The sequence below is a fragment of the Lepisosteus platostomus genome, chromosome 23 (assembly GCF_059453375.1).
Source record: "Lepisosteus platostomus isolate fLepPlt1 chromosome 23, fLepPlt1.hap1, whole genome shotgun sequence".
In the NCBI taxonomy this organism is placed as follows: Eukaryota; Metazoa; Chordata; class Actinopteri; order Semionotiformes; family Lepisosteidae; genus Lepisosteus; species Lepisosteus platostomus.
Window position 1 is genome coordinate 11369896 of NC_142633.1, and position 12917 is coordinate 11382812.

General features: G+C 39.3%; 1 protein-coding gene across 7 annotated transcripts in view; it reads left to right on the forward strand.

Moving 5' to 3' along the window:
• The window catches only part of LOC148642033 (rap1 GTPase-activating protein 1-like), a 233997-nt gene that overhangs the window by 150688 nt on the left and 70392 nt on the right, over positions 1-12917 (forward strand). Inside the window, exon 1 of one of the 7 annotated variants that reach the window (XM_088617480.1) lies at positions 7821-7843. The exons of the other annotated variants lie outside the window; for them this stretch is intronic. The gene's annotated coding sequence lies outside the window, so the exon portion shown is untranslated. Of the gene's footprint in view, positions 1-7820; positions 7844-12917 lie in introns of those variants that run through there. 7 annotated transcript variants of the gene reach the window in all.

Genomic DNA, 12917 nt, shown 5'->3' on the forward strand with positions numbered 1-12917 from the left:
CGTACTGTAGGTGAAGTCTTCCTCTTGCTCTTCCTCTTCCTGTTGGACCAGAATTTCTATCCAGTTCCCCAGTATGGTGACAATATAGTGGTGCCCCAGTAAGGTGTTTTCTAGGAGATACAGTTCCTCATATCAAAAATTAAGCAGAGGTCCTGACAACTTGGTTATTAAAGATCCCATTACACTGTATGGAAGAGTCAGGAAGATAACTCCAGTATCCTGGCTAAATTTCACTCTGTGCTTGATTGCTACAAGTGGTGAATGAAATAGGTCTCTTCCTGATCAATCTTTGAAATGATTTGGGAAATACAGTGACTTTAAAAATCAAGTCCAGTTTAAATACTTTTCAGCCAACATTTTATGTAAGGTAGAAATGAGAGGGATTCCAAGATTTGGGAGATAAGAGAAACTTCATGTTATATACAAGGAATCAATCAGAAACCAAATGTGAAATCCATTAAATAGTGACAATCTGATCACATAGTTCTAACCTACCCGCAGAAACATCATTTTCACTTTGCTAAAGAGGAACTTGAGCTGTGTGTCAGTATTGATTATTCAGTTTACATTAGGTAAACATAGGAAAATGTTTTTGGCCTCTGAATTTGATGCTTTCCTATGAGCATGTGTGTTGAGTTCCCCCTAGTGGCTGAAAAACAATGTACAATCTAGTAAAATATTGATTCCAGTCAAATGTTTGGGTTAATTCCACTGTGTGCAAACCTCAGTTCTTCAGTTTTCAAAAACTCCATAAGTATGTTTTCATTTGCTTTTGTTTTAATCTTGCAATGAAGCATATTAGCAGTTTACCACACAGCTATGCTCAGCCTGTGCTGTTTGTAATGCCATATTGTGTTACAGGCTAATACCCACTAGCACATCCGGATGTATTTCACTCTGGTCTTGAGTGGGGACTTGAGTTCAACTCAAAGTCAATTAATTTACCGTTTGGTCTCTTTCAACTCTCTGTTTTAACAGCAGTGTTTCCTCCATGGAGAGAATTCTGACATTTAATTAAAACCCCTTAATAAAAAGGGTCTCCTAGGCTTCTTCTGTTTCTTTGTTGCTGATCATTAAATCAGGTAAACCTTTGTATCTAATTATTATTAATTATCTGGTTGAAACACAGATAATTATATGGCCATATCTGTGAGGTTTGCCTTACTAACCCCCTGCTGCCAGAAAACCTCTTTAGCATGCCATGATTAAAAGACTGATTAAAACCCACTGCCTGATACCAGACACCCTTCTCATTTAACAGGAAACTGACACAGGGCCTCTTTTTTCCTCAAGCTCAAATCAGACTTGTTGAACAAATAGGTGGTATAAAACGCTGTTTGTTACAGTGTAATGAGAGGAAAATACCTGGACCAATGCTACTCTTTTCATTACTTGATGCTGTAAATTAGAGAGGTCTTAAGACCTGCATTTTACAGCAGCTGTTTAAAAATCAAGGATACAGCCAACATCTTGTGTTTGAATAAAACAGCATTATCTATAGACTGAACTATCGATTCCTGTAAGTGAAGACACATGGATCTGTGTCCTGTTCAGATATAAATGATAAGACTGGAATATTACAACATCAACGTCAGGCACTTTCATTACTGTCATTTTCAATTACTTCTAGTTATGTTTTGTGTTGTGTTTGCTATAAAATTGCCCCAGGACAACTCTGTCAGGATTTCCCCTGGCATGTACAAACTGTAGCTTAACAAGCCTTGGAAAGCATGATTTATTAGAAACAAATGATGTAAAGAGATTTTGTTTTATTTTTTAATGCAGTATTTTTTTCTAACCAAACATTAATGCAGTAATAGGAGTGAGTGGAGATTAGCCGTTGTTATAGGGGTCAGAAGTGATGTTCAGTTGTAGTGGGAGTGAGTAGTGATGTGTAGTTGTACTTCAGAGTAGCTTTAAAGATGTTTTATTTTTAAGTGATTTCTTCTAGACTAAGGTGCTGAGATATGCTTGTTTTTATGGTTCTTCAGAAAAATGCCTGGTACTTGCATTAGTAATTTGATGAGCTAATTGTTTTTAGTCATTTCAACTTACGTGACTCACCAATGTTTGTGCTTCACAGTGCCGAGCTTTGGTGTTAGAGGAACTGTAAAAAGGTGTGAAGTGTACATTTCACTTTTGAAATCTTTCCGATCATTGCTTTTTAAAGTCTTTCCAAAGCAGAATATTTTTTGAGGGCAAAAAACAAACTATTCACTGACTAGTCCCTCATACTTGGTGAGTTTCCTTCCAAAGGCCTCCTCCAAATTAGCTTCCCAAGGGACAGTGAACTCCAGTAAGGTAACTTGTTTGGTGATCTCCCAGACCAGCACAATGTCTGGTCTCAAGGTGGTGGTTACAACGTGTTGGGGAGGAATCTAAGCTGTTTCACCAGGTCTGTTAATAGCTGCCAGTCCCTTACAGAAGCCCAGTTCCCTACAGATGGTTTAGGCTGTTCTCCAGCTCTTCCAAATGCAATAGCTCACAAGGAGATTCGCACCCGCTTGCTTTCATGAGCCCCTGTGCTAACTGCTTCTGCAAGGGCCTTCAGGACTGGGTCACCGCCCATCTCCTAGAGCCTTAGAGCAACAGTAGGTCTTTCTTGGGTGCATATAGGAGAAAGAATACTAAAACCAGCAACACTTATTGACTGCCGTCAATAAACATTTTAATTTAGTCTAGAACAGCTGCTTTTCTTGTGGACAGCTGGGCTGGTGCCCCAGCCTGCAGATGATTTGCTCACAGCCGTTCCTCTTAGCACAAGATGCTATTCTCCAGTGCCACAGCCTGCAAACAGGGCCTGTGCTTTAACAGATCATGAAAGTCATGTCCCCTACACACCCCACGCTGGCACGCCCGCATTCTGCTGTCTATTATTGTTGCATATATTTTTGAGTTTGTGAACAGATGGACTGCCAGACCAGACAGCTACTGTAGATTCGCTCTGTTGCTTTCAGTTGTATCTGCATAGTTATATAACCCTAGTATCACCTTAATATTTTATATCATGGCACAGAGAAGCCTAACAAGCTACAGCAACTGAAAGACATGAAATTGCGATATTCAGTGCAGTCATTAACTTCACCTTCACAGACTGAAAAAAAAACACGTAGATCCCTCATATACAGCATTCAGTGTTTTGGAGTATGTTGTGTATGATCATTGGTGTTCACTGAAATGTGTTCTTTGTTTTTTATTCACCTAAAAGCTCTTGGTGCTCATGCTGTAACATTGTTTTAGGTAGATCAGCCTGTAGGTAAACAAATTAAAGCCTACACAGAAAGAGCCAGTCCATTGCATTTCCCACAAGGCTGTTTTGGACAGATTATGTAATTGACTGCACTCATCAGTTTATCTGAGCCCCATGCTTAAAGAGACAACTGAGAATTTTGGCAGCAGAGTGGGAAACAGCAGATTACACTCCTTTAGCTAGGTTGGTCATACAACTTTATTTTACTCCACACATGGACCTAAAAGTAGAGTTCTCTGGAAAATGCGAGCATTTTCTACAGAAAACAGACACTGATAACTATTAAATATGCTACACTTGCAAGAGACAAATTACCAGTTTAAAGGGAGAAAGTGAGAGACAGAGTCAGAGAAAGTGAAACATTTGGAGTCTTAAAACCTTACAAAAAACACAACATTAGATTATTTTTTACAGCATACATTTGGAGTCAACATATTTTTCATTATATGTCCACTGAACCTGGATGTGCCACATGTTTATGGCTACTGCTCCTGTACTTCATGGGGAGGGAGGAGCTGAAGACAACCCTGTCCCACTCACCGACGTGTCAGAGACCGTTGTCTTGTGAAATGTAAGCAGCTCCACGGCGCCTCACAAGACAGGCACCGCTGACTGAAGGAGAGCTACATCTCCCAGTGAACTCACTACAAGGCTGCAGGCACCTGACAGGTCAGGGGAGTGGCTGATTCACTGAGATCCGAGAGCACCTTGGCCAGTTGATGTCCACCCTCATTGGGCAGTGCTCTGCCAATTGTATGTCACTTAGGGAATCTCAGATGCCATCCCAGGGATGTGACCCAGGATCAGACTGATGATGTCTGGGCTCTAGGGCTCAGATTGCACTCTGACCAAACACCCTGGCAGACTGAATAACTTGGGAGCCCTAGATTGCTTTTTGGACCTGTAAGATTACTAACGTCTGCTGCTATAAATGTATATTGATTTTTTCCTTTTATGAATGCCATTTAATTTAATTTTAGTCAGAACTCTCTCAGTGTGTATAGAATTGAAAGGCTGCACAGTTAGTGTGAGGCTTGTAAACACCCAGATTGTTTAGCTACTTTGTAGGAAGAAGGATTGTGTGACCATGCATAAAATTCTTTGAGGTTGAATTAATGTATTCTTGGAAAATAACTGTTTTTATGGATGTTAATATATGCAGCTCATTTTGCTGCATCACAAACAAAGCAGTACTATTATTATTTCTTTGTAATCTTGCCGATGGAGAGGAAGAAGTTAATTCTGGAGTAATGAAGAGATCGAAAGTTGAATGGATCTTAGAGTTGGAGTAGCTAACCTGTATGACACCTGACTGTTGGACTGGTTTGTCCTTCCCAGTTCAGGAGACACCGACTGTATTTCCCAGGTGTTGGGCTTGGTGTCTAAATTGCAAGGTACTGTAGGTGCAAAGAGTGGAATGAAACACATGCTGGGAAGCTGATGAGCCTATTCATCATCGAGGAAGCATTCGGCTTTTTAATGCATATAGAATAAATGCACTCTGTGAATGGATGGCCTGCAGTTTGCAGTAGTGGCACCATAACAAAGGGCACGTGCAACCCTGTGTTTGTCGTACTGCCCTGCAAATGCAATTCTCAACTTGATGAGACAGAAGGGAACAATATCTTCAAAGACCGTGATGTGCAAATTGATGAGTTTATAGTTGGAGCTGGAGTAAATTGCAGGTAAAATAAGGAGGATTGCTACAGGTCAATCAGCCCTGAGTACCTATTGTACGGTAGATGTCACTCTCCTCTGCATCGTGGCCTGGTTTCCTCTGCGGCTTTGTTAATAAGAGGTATTTATTTAATCTAATTAAGTCCAGTGGAAATTTGTGTGCAGTTTAATTACATTGACATTTAGAAAAGCTGGATTTAGAAACCGAGATAAGTTATATTCTGTAATACTGTGCGTTTTTTTTTTTAGTTTGGAGTTTTAAGTTTAAGTTTTAAGCAGTTCAGCATGACATTTTAACTGCTGGAGACTTGGTTATTCTTATATGGTGTGTAATGCCAGAACATTCTGTTAGATTTTTAGTATGTTCCAGAAAAGCTCAGTAGCCACCAAACTTTTTTCTATCAGAATGGAGCCAGAAAGCCCTTTATTTTGGGCACACGATTATTCAGTGTTTTGCTTCTATCAGATGAAGACTTTCCAAATTACTTAATGTGAAAAGTTCTTTGTTAGTAGGCACAAAAATTGGATTTTGCAGTGTGACTGAAAACTGCAGTTAAATAATCTCAGGTCTTTCATCACAGACTCTCTCTGCCAGAGACCAGAGTCGCTCTGAACTTGATTCAGGCACAGGTCTGAGCAGGCATGCCAGGCAATCAAGTTAAGCTCATGCCCGGAAGATTGCAAATTCGCTCCTGCAACAAGCAAGAAGGAAGTCGCTCCAGGACAGGCACAAGTAGAGCAAAAGGGCTCAGCATTGAAAACACCATCAGTTTTGATTTATGGTTTTGGGGCTCAAATGGAAATTTAAATTTGTCATGTTCATTGCTTTGTGGTAGCTTCGACATAAAAATAAAAGGGCCATAAATTGCAAAAACAAAACTTCAGGTTGTCAGTAACGTTCTCCTTATAGTATGGAGGTCAGATGACGGTCAGGCTGGACTCTGAGCTTAAGTGACTCAGTGGTGTGGTGCTGAAGGGCACCGAGACTTTTATTTCCTACACTTAATTTCTTTCTCTTTTATAGCCTGTTATGTTCAAATTGTTTCCCTTTGCAATCAGGTGTCAGAAATATGAACTGATTAGATTCATTTCAGGAGCTACCAAAGTGGCAAATAGAAACACCTGTGTCTGTTTGTCTCCTCTTGATTAACTGCTGGAAGAGAGCCAGGAAAGCAGGCTACACTTAACTGAGCTCTTTTCAGATATAAAATCAGGGACAGTTCGCATTCTCTTAATAATTCCAGTCACGTGTACAGAATGGCTCCTCTGATCCACAGAATTTAGGAAAGAACAAATAGACTGATTGGGAGTTGCTCTTGCATACATATTGTTTATTTTCTATTACTGTGGCACATCTCGGATAGTCAAGCTCAGAGCTCAGAACTCAGAGGAAAGATAAAGCTGTTTCTAAAGTAAATGGCCATGTTCACAGCAAAATTATTCTTTAAGCTGATGCCAGACTGGAAGGAATCTTTCTTCCCTTACCAAATAAGTGGATCAAGATTCCACACAGAGAGGTCTGTCTTGCCTGGAACCACTGGGGTGTCAACAAAAGAAAATAATTACTGCATTTCCACATATAAGAACACAGTCCCTTTACTAACTTTAAAGCCAGTCTCTTGATGAAAGGGAAGCACTGTAGAAGATGGCACCAAATTCCACAACAATGCTGCCGCCATTGTTCTGGGTAGAGAGAGTGTGATAATGGATGAACCTCTGCTATACTCAACTGACCTTCTAGACCTGCTGACCTTTATTCATCCCTTAGCTCTCAGTTTCACGACTATACCATGTCACCTTTTGAACAAGTACCCATCTATTCATATCTCCTGCTCAAGGAAGGGTCAGGTTTCATGTGCAGTGTTTGGCCCATTCTCTCTCCACCTCCAGCTTCCTGTCTAGGTCTAATACAGACTGACCTGTAATTGAACTGAGTGGAAGACACATATCAATCCACGTACGTGTCCTTCAGATCCCTGTAGCACATACAGTTGCAATTTGTAAGTAAGTGAGGTTATGCAGAGCGTTTCCATGTTACGATGAGAAGGTCTGACCTAGAGAAATGTGGAATTGTGTGTTCCCAAACATGACAAAACAGCAAGCATACAATGCAACAAACACATCCACATCTGGAAATCTGGTTTAGTGCCCCGTTCTGTGCCAGATGTTCATGCTGAACATTGATACATGTACAGAAGGTTGAGAAATACAGTAGGGAAAATCCTGCTAATTTAGGGGTTCCTGTGTTAATCCAATTCTGAAGCTTATTGTATAATTAGAATATGTAGGATATGTATGGCTTCATACTTCAGAGTGAGCATTTATATCTTTCTTCAGGTGGAACCATTGTTAGGATACACACATTCAAATGTTCATTTTTTTGTTTTTGGTGGTGCATCCTAAAATTGATGAAGCCATCCATATTGGACTATAATTGTATAAATCCATAGGAGGCTGTATGACTCTAGTTCCCCTGGTTAAAACCTGAATATGGTATTAGAAACTCTCAATCTGTTCAGAGATTAAAGGTCCTCATTGTCTAGGCATTTGTTAACCCTTAATAAAGGATGTGTTTGAGGTGGGGTGGGATACTTTGGTGATAATGTTAATTTCTGATTGATAACTTTGCTATATTTTACCTTTTGAGTAATATTCATTAAAACAGATTATTTCTCTTGTTTGCAAGGGCCATGAATGCTGCATTCACTTATACCAAGAATAACAGGGCTTTGTGTGATAGCATGTGGGTGCTGTTCATACACCATTTTAGATAAGAGTCTGCTTTCTTGTAGGCTATCTACTTTGATAACTGCTTTTCGTTTACTAAGCCATGGTACTGACGAAAAATCGCCCCTGAATTTCGTATGAAATGGAAAGAGAGGAAAAATAGTGGGGAACAGCTGGCTGTCATGAGCGGTGAGCACCTGTAATAAGACTCAATTTAGCTAGAATAAATTAATTTCTTTAAAGCTTATGCTTCATTACCACCTTCTGACTCTGCTTTTAGTGCAGATTGTTCAATATCTTAGATAGAATTAGTTTTTTTCATAAAGTATACATTACGTATCGTGAAAGTGATCCTTTTTTTGCAACCAAATAACAACCACAAAACTGACGAAATTTACTCTTTATGCACCTGCTTATCTCTTTGCATTTTTCAAAGATTTTAATGAATGAAACAGCTCCTGATTGCTTTTGCTGCCTTAAGGTATTAAAAGGTCTTTCTGAGGAAGAGGTGCTCAGAACCTCATGGGTGATATTTTCTAAACTTTAGGAGGTAGTAGGCACTATAAACAGTACTGTATAATTCAGCATTTCTTCTAGTATTCAGTTATTCTTCAGTTTTTTGGATCTTACATTTGGAAATGAATGTAATACACTCAGATACTTGTTGTTGGGATGTGGAAGAGTTGTGCAGTTCTACAGCATTTTCCTGGTGTTTTTCCAGTGCTTTTTGTATGCTTCAAGTTAGAGATTAAACCCTATTTCACTTCAAAGTCATTTATTCAACAATTTATTCTTGTAGGGATCATTAATTCATTTAATTGATTCATCTTATAAAAAATAAATGGGTGGTTGTCACTGTGGTTGACTTACTTGAACATGAATAATGCTAATTTAATTGTGATAAGACCTATTCCTCTAGATAATAAAAAAACACTGCTGCTAGTAATCACACACCTAGGCTACGGGATGTTATCCATTTTGTCTAATGTCAGATTCTCCCCTAAAGTCTGTTACTAAAATCTGTACAATTTTAATGAATCTCTGTGATATTTAGTGTGATTTATTCTTGTCTTAAAGTCTTTGGCATTAAACCACACCCCCAAAAAAAAACAATTTCCTCTTTTGTTTCCTGGTTTGTCAATTCTCTAGAAAAGCACACAAGTACCAGACTGTAACGTACTGAAGTATTAATATTTTCAGTGTTATTTGTTGGTTTTTAGATTGAAGTGAGCATAGCAGCTATGCATTTTAGTTTGTTGACTGCTGAGACTTTTGTATCCCGAGGAACTGGTTTCAAATTAAAGTACATATCTGGTTTTAGTTTAGCATCCATTAGCAGTTCACCAAATTCCACATGCCATGTTCTGGCATAAAACCACATGTTGTGTAATGGATACTCAGAATTATAGTTGCATTTGTTATATCTACTCTTTTGGTAAAAGAGTATAAAAGGGAAACAGGAGGGTGATGTTTAAAGATCCCTATAACACTGCAGCCCAGCAGGTGATGTCACTGCTACTGTAGATGTCATCAGCATAACACTGAAAGTGAATGCATGGGTGTTAAAGCATGCCTTTTTTACTAAGCAGGTTTTGTTCCACCTCTTCTGCACCAAAGCAAACCCTTAAGCCGGTACAGCTTATTTATGATACATGAGCTTGAAGACCCCAATCAATAATATATGAATCTCTGCAGGAAATTCATTGCTTTCTAGTTTTATGAACATTTTATAAACTTTTATTTAATCATGCAGGCCACAGTCTATGTTAACAACATTACAACCTTGCTCTGTAATGACTGTGGAGTGTCTTAATGTTTTTAAATCCAGGACAAAAGCAGTGTTCAGTTGTATCAGTATTGAGTGTAAAACAATTATAACTAATATTCTAATGGCTGCGTGCTTTTGTTTTGAAGTGCCTTCTAGTATCTGTTGTGTTGGATGGTGCTGTGCAGCTCTTCAAAGAGTAGCTGTGCCACTCTTGCCAGTAGTTGTGTATATGATTTTTAGAGGATGCAATGGAAATTCAGGACTTTCAAAGAGGATGCAAAAGGATCACAATTGTTTTGCTCGTGGAAATGGTCAAAGATGGGAGAAATAACTTCCATCTTAACTGTTAACTAATATTAGCATATATATGTTAACATTGCAGCAACTTAAGGTGTGTACAGCACCTTACAGTGATTGCCACAAATAATAGTGAAGACATTTCTTGAACACTGGTTTTCCAATCTTTGTTTTTGGATTTTTCTCTCTATCTATTAAGACAGGTAATGTTTCAGTCATGCAGACTTCTTTAGAGCAGTGATTGTAATTCGTACTTACTGTAACATGTTCTAACATCACCACATGGAGAGAAGGGAAATGGTCTCCAATAAAAAGTGTCCTCCTAAATCCTGGAATGTAGTAGACATGAACTCTTGAGAAAGTAACAACACATAATACCCACCAGTTTCAACATTGTTAAGTGGATTGGGTTTTAGATTCCTCTATGAGTAGGCCGCAAAACCAGTTTTACCACCACTAATTGTTTAAAAATGCTTTTGTTACTTTTTAGGTGTGTTAATTTCTTTATTGGCGATTTGTTATCCCCCATGGGGCTTTTGATCTTTCGCAGAGTGGACCTGGAAGGCAGTTGTTATAGTAGGAGAAATGACAAAGGTGGATGTACTGTAGGTCTTCACAGGGTTGGTACAGTAGCTCATCTGATACAGTATGTTGTGTGCAATGAAAGGGACAGAGGGCAGTAAAGCTAAAAAATCCAGACCCTGAAAACTGAAAACATATGGAGGAAAGGTCTATCATTAATCACAATACAGCAATGTCTCGCTTGGCTCTGTGCTATCACTGATTTGCTCTCGTGGTCTTTGTCCTGACCATTATTAAAACCACTCCAAATATCCCTGTAGAAAGGCAAAATGTCTTTCTGTGATGTTCATTCAGGTCAGGCAAAAGCACACTCAGCAATGGCAGTAGTTTTGCATCCCGCTACTACTGTATGTATGTTAAAAGCAAAGTGCAATGAAAAAGTTCACATAAGCTGTCTGCAAATGAAGAGTGACATGATACATGTGCTTACTGTACAGCTAACTTTATTTGTAATCACCCATCGAAAAGATGTCTCTTCAGTTAAAAAGAGGTCTCTTGGCCCCCAGGATGAGCCACAGCCTGGCCCATCCTGGCAGATGTAGCCATCAACATCAACACCGCCAGGCTGGAGGAGTGAAGGCAGATGGTGGTTAATCTCAGCAAGCTCTGACTGAATGCATTGGTGTGCAGCCAAATGTTTTGTATTTCCTCCATAACTATAATTGTAAAATAAACTTTTTGTGTATTAAATTAATTAGTAACCATTGTGAGAATATCAGTAATTTCCATAACTCCTTTGAACCCATGCTATAACTGCTTCTGTTATTACTGATTACCTCAATGCTCCTTTCTCTGGAATCGCATACTGTGCACTAAGCAAGGCATTGCTGTACTGAATTTCACACAAGGTAAGATGCTTCCCTGCCCCCATCTTTGGGTTGGAACAGGAAGGGGATTAAACACTTTCTTCAGGATGATACATTTGAATATTTATTTGGTATACGACAGTAAACCATAGTCAAGTTTAATGAATCAGTAGTTTCAGTAGTCGACTTAAGTCATGGCTAGAAGACAGTAGTGTGTTATTTTTTAAAATTCTAAAAGAGCACCAAGACCGAGTGCTTTCTGTGCGTACACATTTTTAACGTTTGTGAATTTTCAATGAGTAATACTAAGGAAATTAAATTTAGAAAATCTGCAGGTGAGAGGAAGTATTTGGCTCTTCAGGCTCACCTGGTAATGTTCCTTAACAGTCCCATAGCCAGGACTGCTTGTACTGGAAACAAAGCTCTCTGAGTATTGCGGTAGAAGTGCCATTGAATGCAGTATTACAAAATATTATTGTGATCTTACAGTATGTATGAGGTATTGTAGGTAACAAGAGACAACAGATAACATTTAAAAAAAATAGAGGAACTGGTCCAAGAGAAAGAAGTAGGAAACCTAAGAAAAAGTAGCTGTCCATCTTCCTAATCTTCCACAACAAAAGGAAATGACAGGATAAATCAAAATAGAACAAATAATTTCCCTTTTGTGGAGCATAGGACCTGCCTGCTGCTGAGTAATCTCGTGATTCTGAGCCTTGCATCGTTATATGATTACAGTTTATTGATATATGTGTTTTATCATGGTATTAATTCTTTTTCTATCCATAGTAAAAATCATCATTTATAAAGACAAATGACAAAATGGAAAAATATTATTACTGCAGCTCCAGTAGGTAACCATTTTATTTTTTATTCAGCAGTTAAACCACTGTGTTGCTCTGATTTGTGCCTAGATACATGCAGCTGCTATTGTAGCTGTCAGTTGGTTATTGATTAGGGGCTGATATAGTCCTAATTTAAATAGTTGATTATGTTTAGCTGTCACAAAAGGGTGATGAAATTACAGTGGTGGCGGGAGTCTTGTCGAGAGCTGTGCCTATAAATCACAGACCTTGACTCAGTGAAGACTGCAGAGCTGCCGAAAGAGGAACAGAGTCCAGCAGGCCAGTGACAGGATCGGAACAACAAGTATTTTCTGTCACTGTAATCTGAGAGTTTTTGTCAGGGGAGCAGTTAATGAGGCTTAGGATCACCAGTGGCCTCTTTAATAAACCCTTTGACATGTTACAGCGTGCCACATGCCAGTGACAGCGAGAGCCACAATCGGATGGTTTTTTGTTTTGTTTTGATCTCTTTTGGGGATCTCTTGCACACAGGGAATTTGCCACCAATCTGGAACACGTGGAGATTTAGACAGAAGTGAGCCCTTCGCTCAGCACAGTGATGTGCTCTCTGCTCCGTGGCGAAGAGAAGCCAGGGAGCAGATGAACAGAAGGTGCTGGGCCTCTCTCTGCAGGGCATGCTGACACACTGCAGCAGGGCTTAGCCAATATCTCTTCTAGAGCTCCCTCATCAGGTGTGAAGCTGCAGAATATTAACCACCTTCTTGAGTTCTAACGGGAGAAAGCTTCTGACATACCAAAGCGCAGACTTTTAAAACCGCCCGTGGTGTTAATGCAACAGAGCCGTTTGAAACTGGTTTAGCGTCATTACTGAAAAAGGCGTGAAAAAAAATCAGCTCCTACTCTCTCATCTAGTATTTTGCCGGGTTTGTAACACTACACTTTGACAAAGGGCCACAGTGTAGGCTGGGACACTCCTCTTGTCTTTAAATACAGGGTGTGTGAAG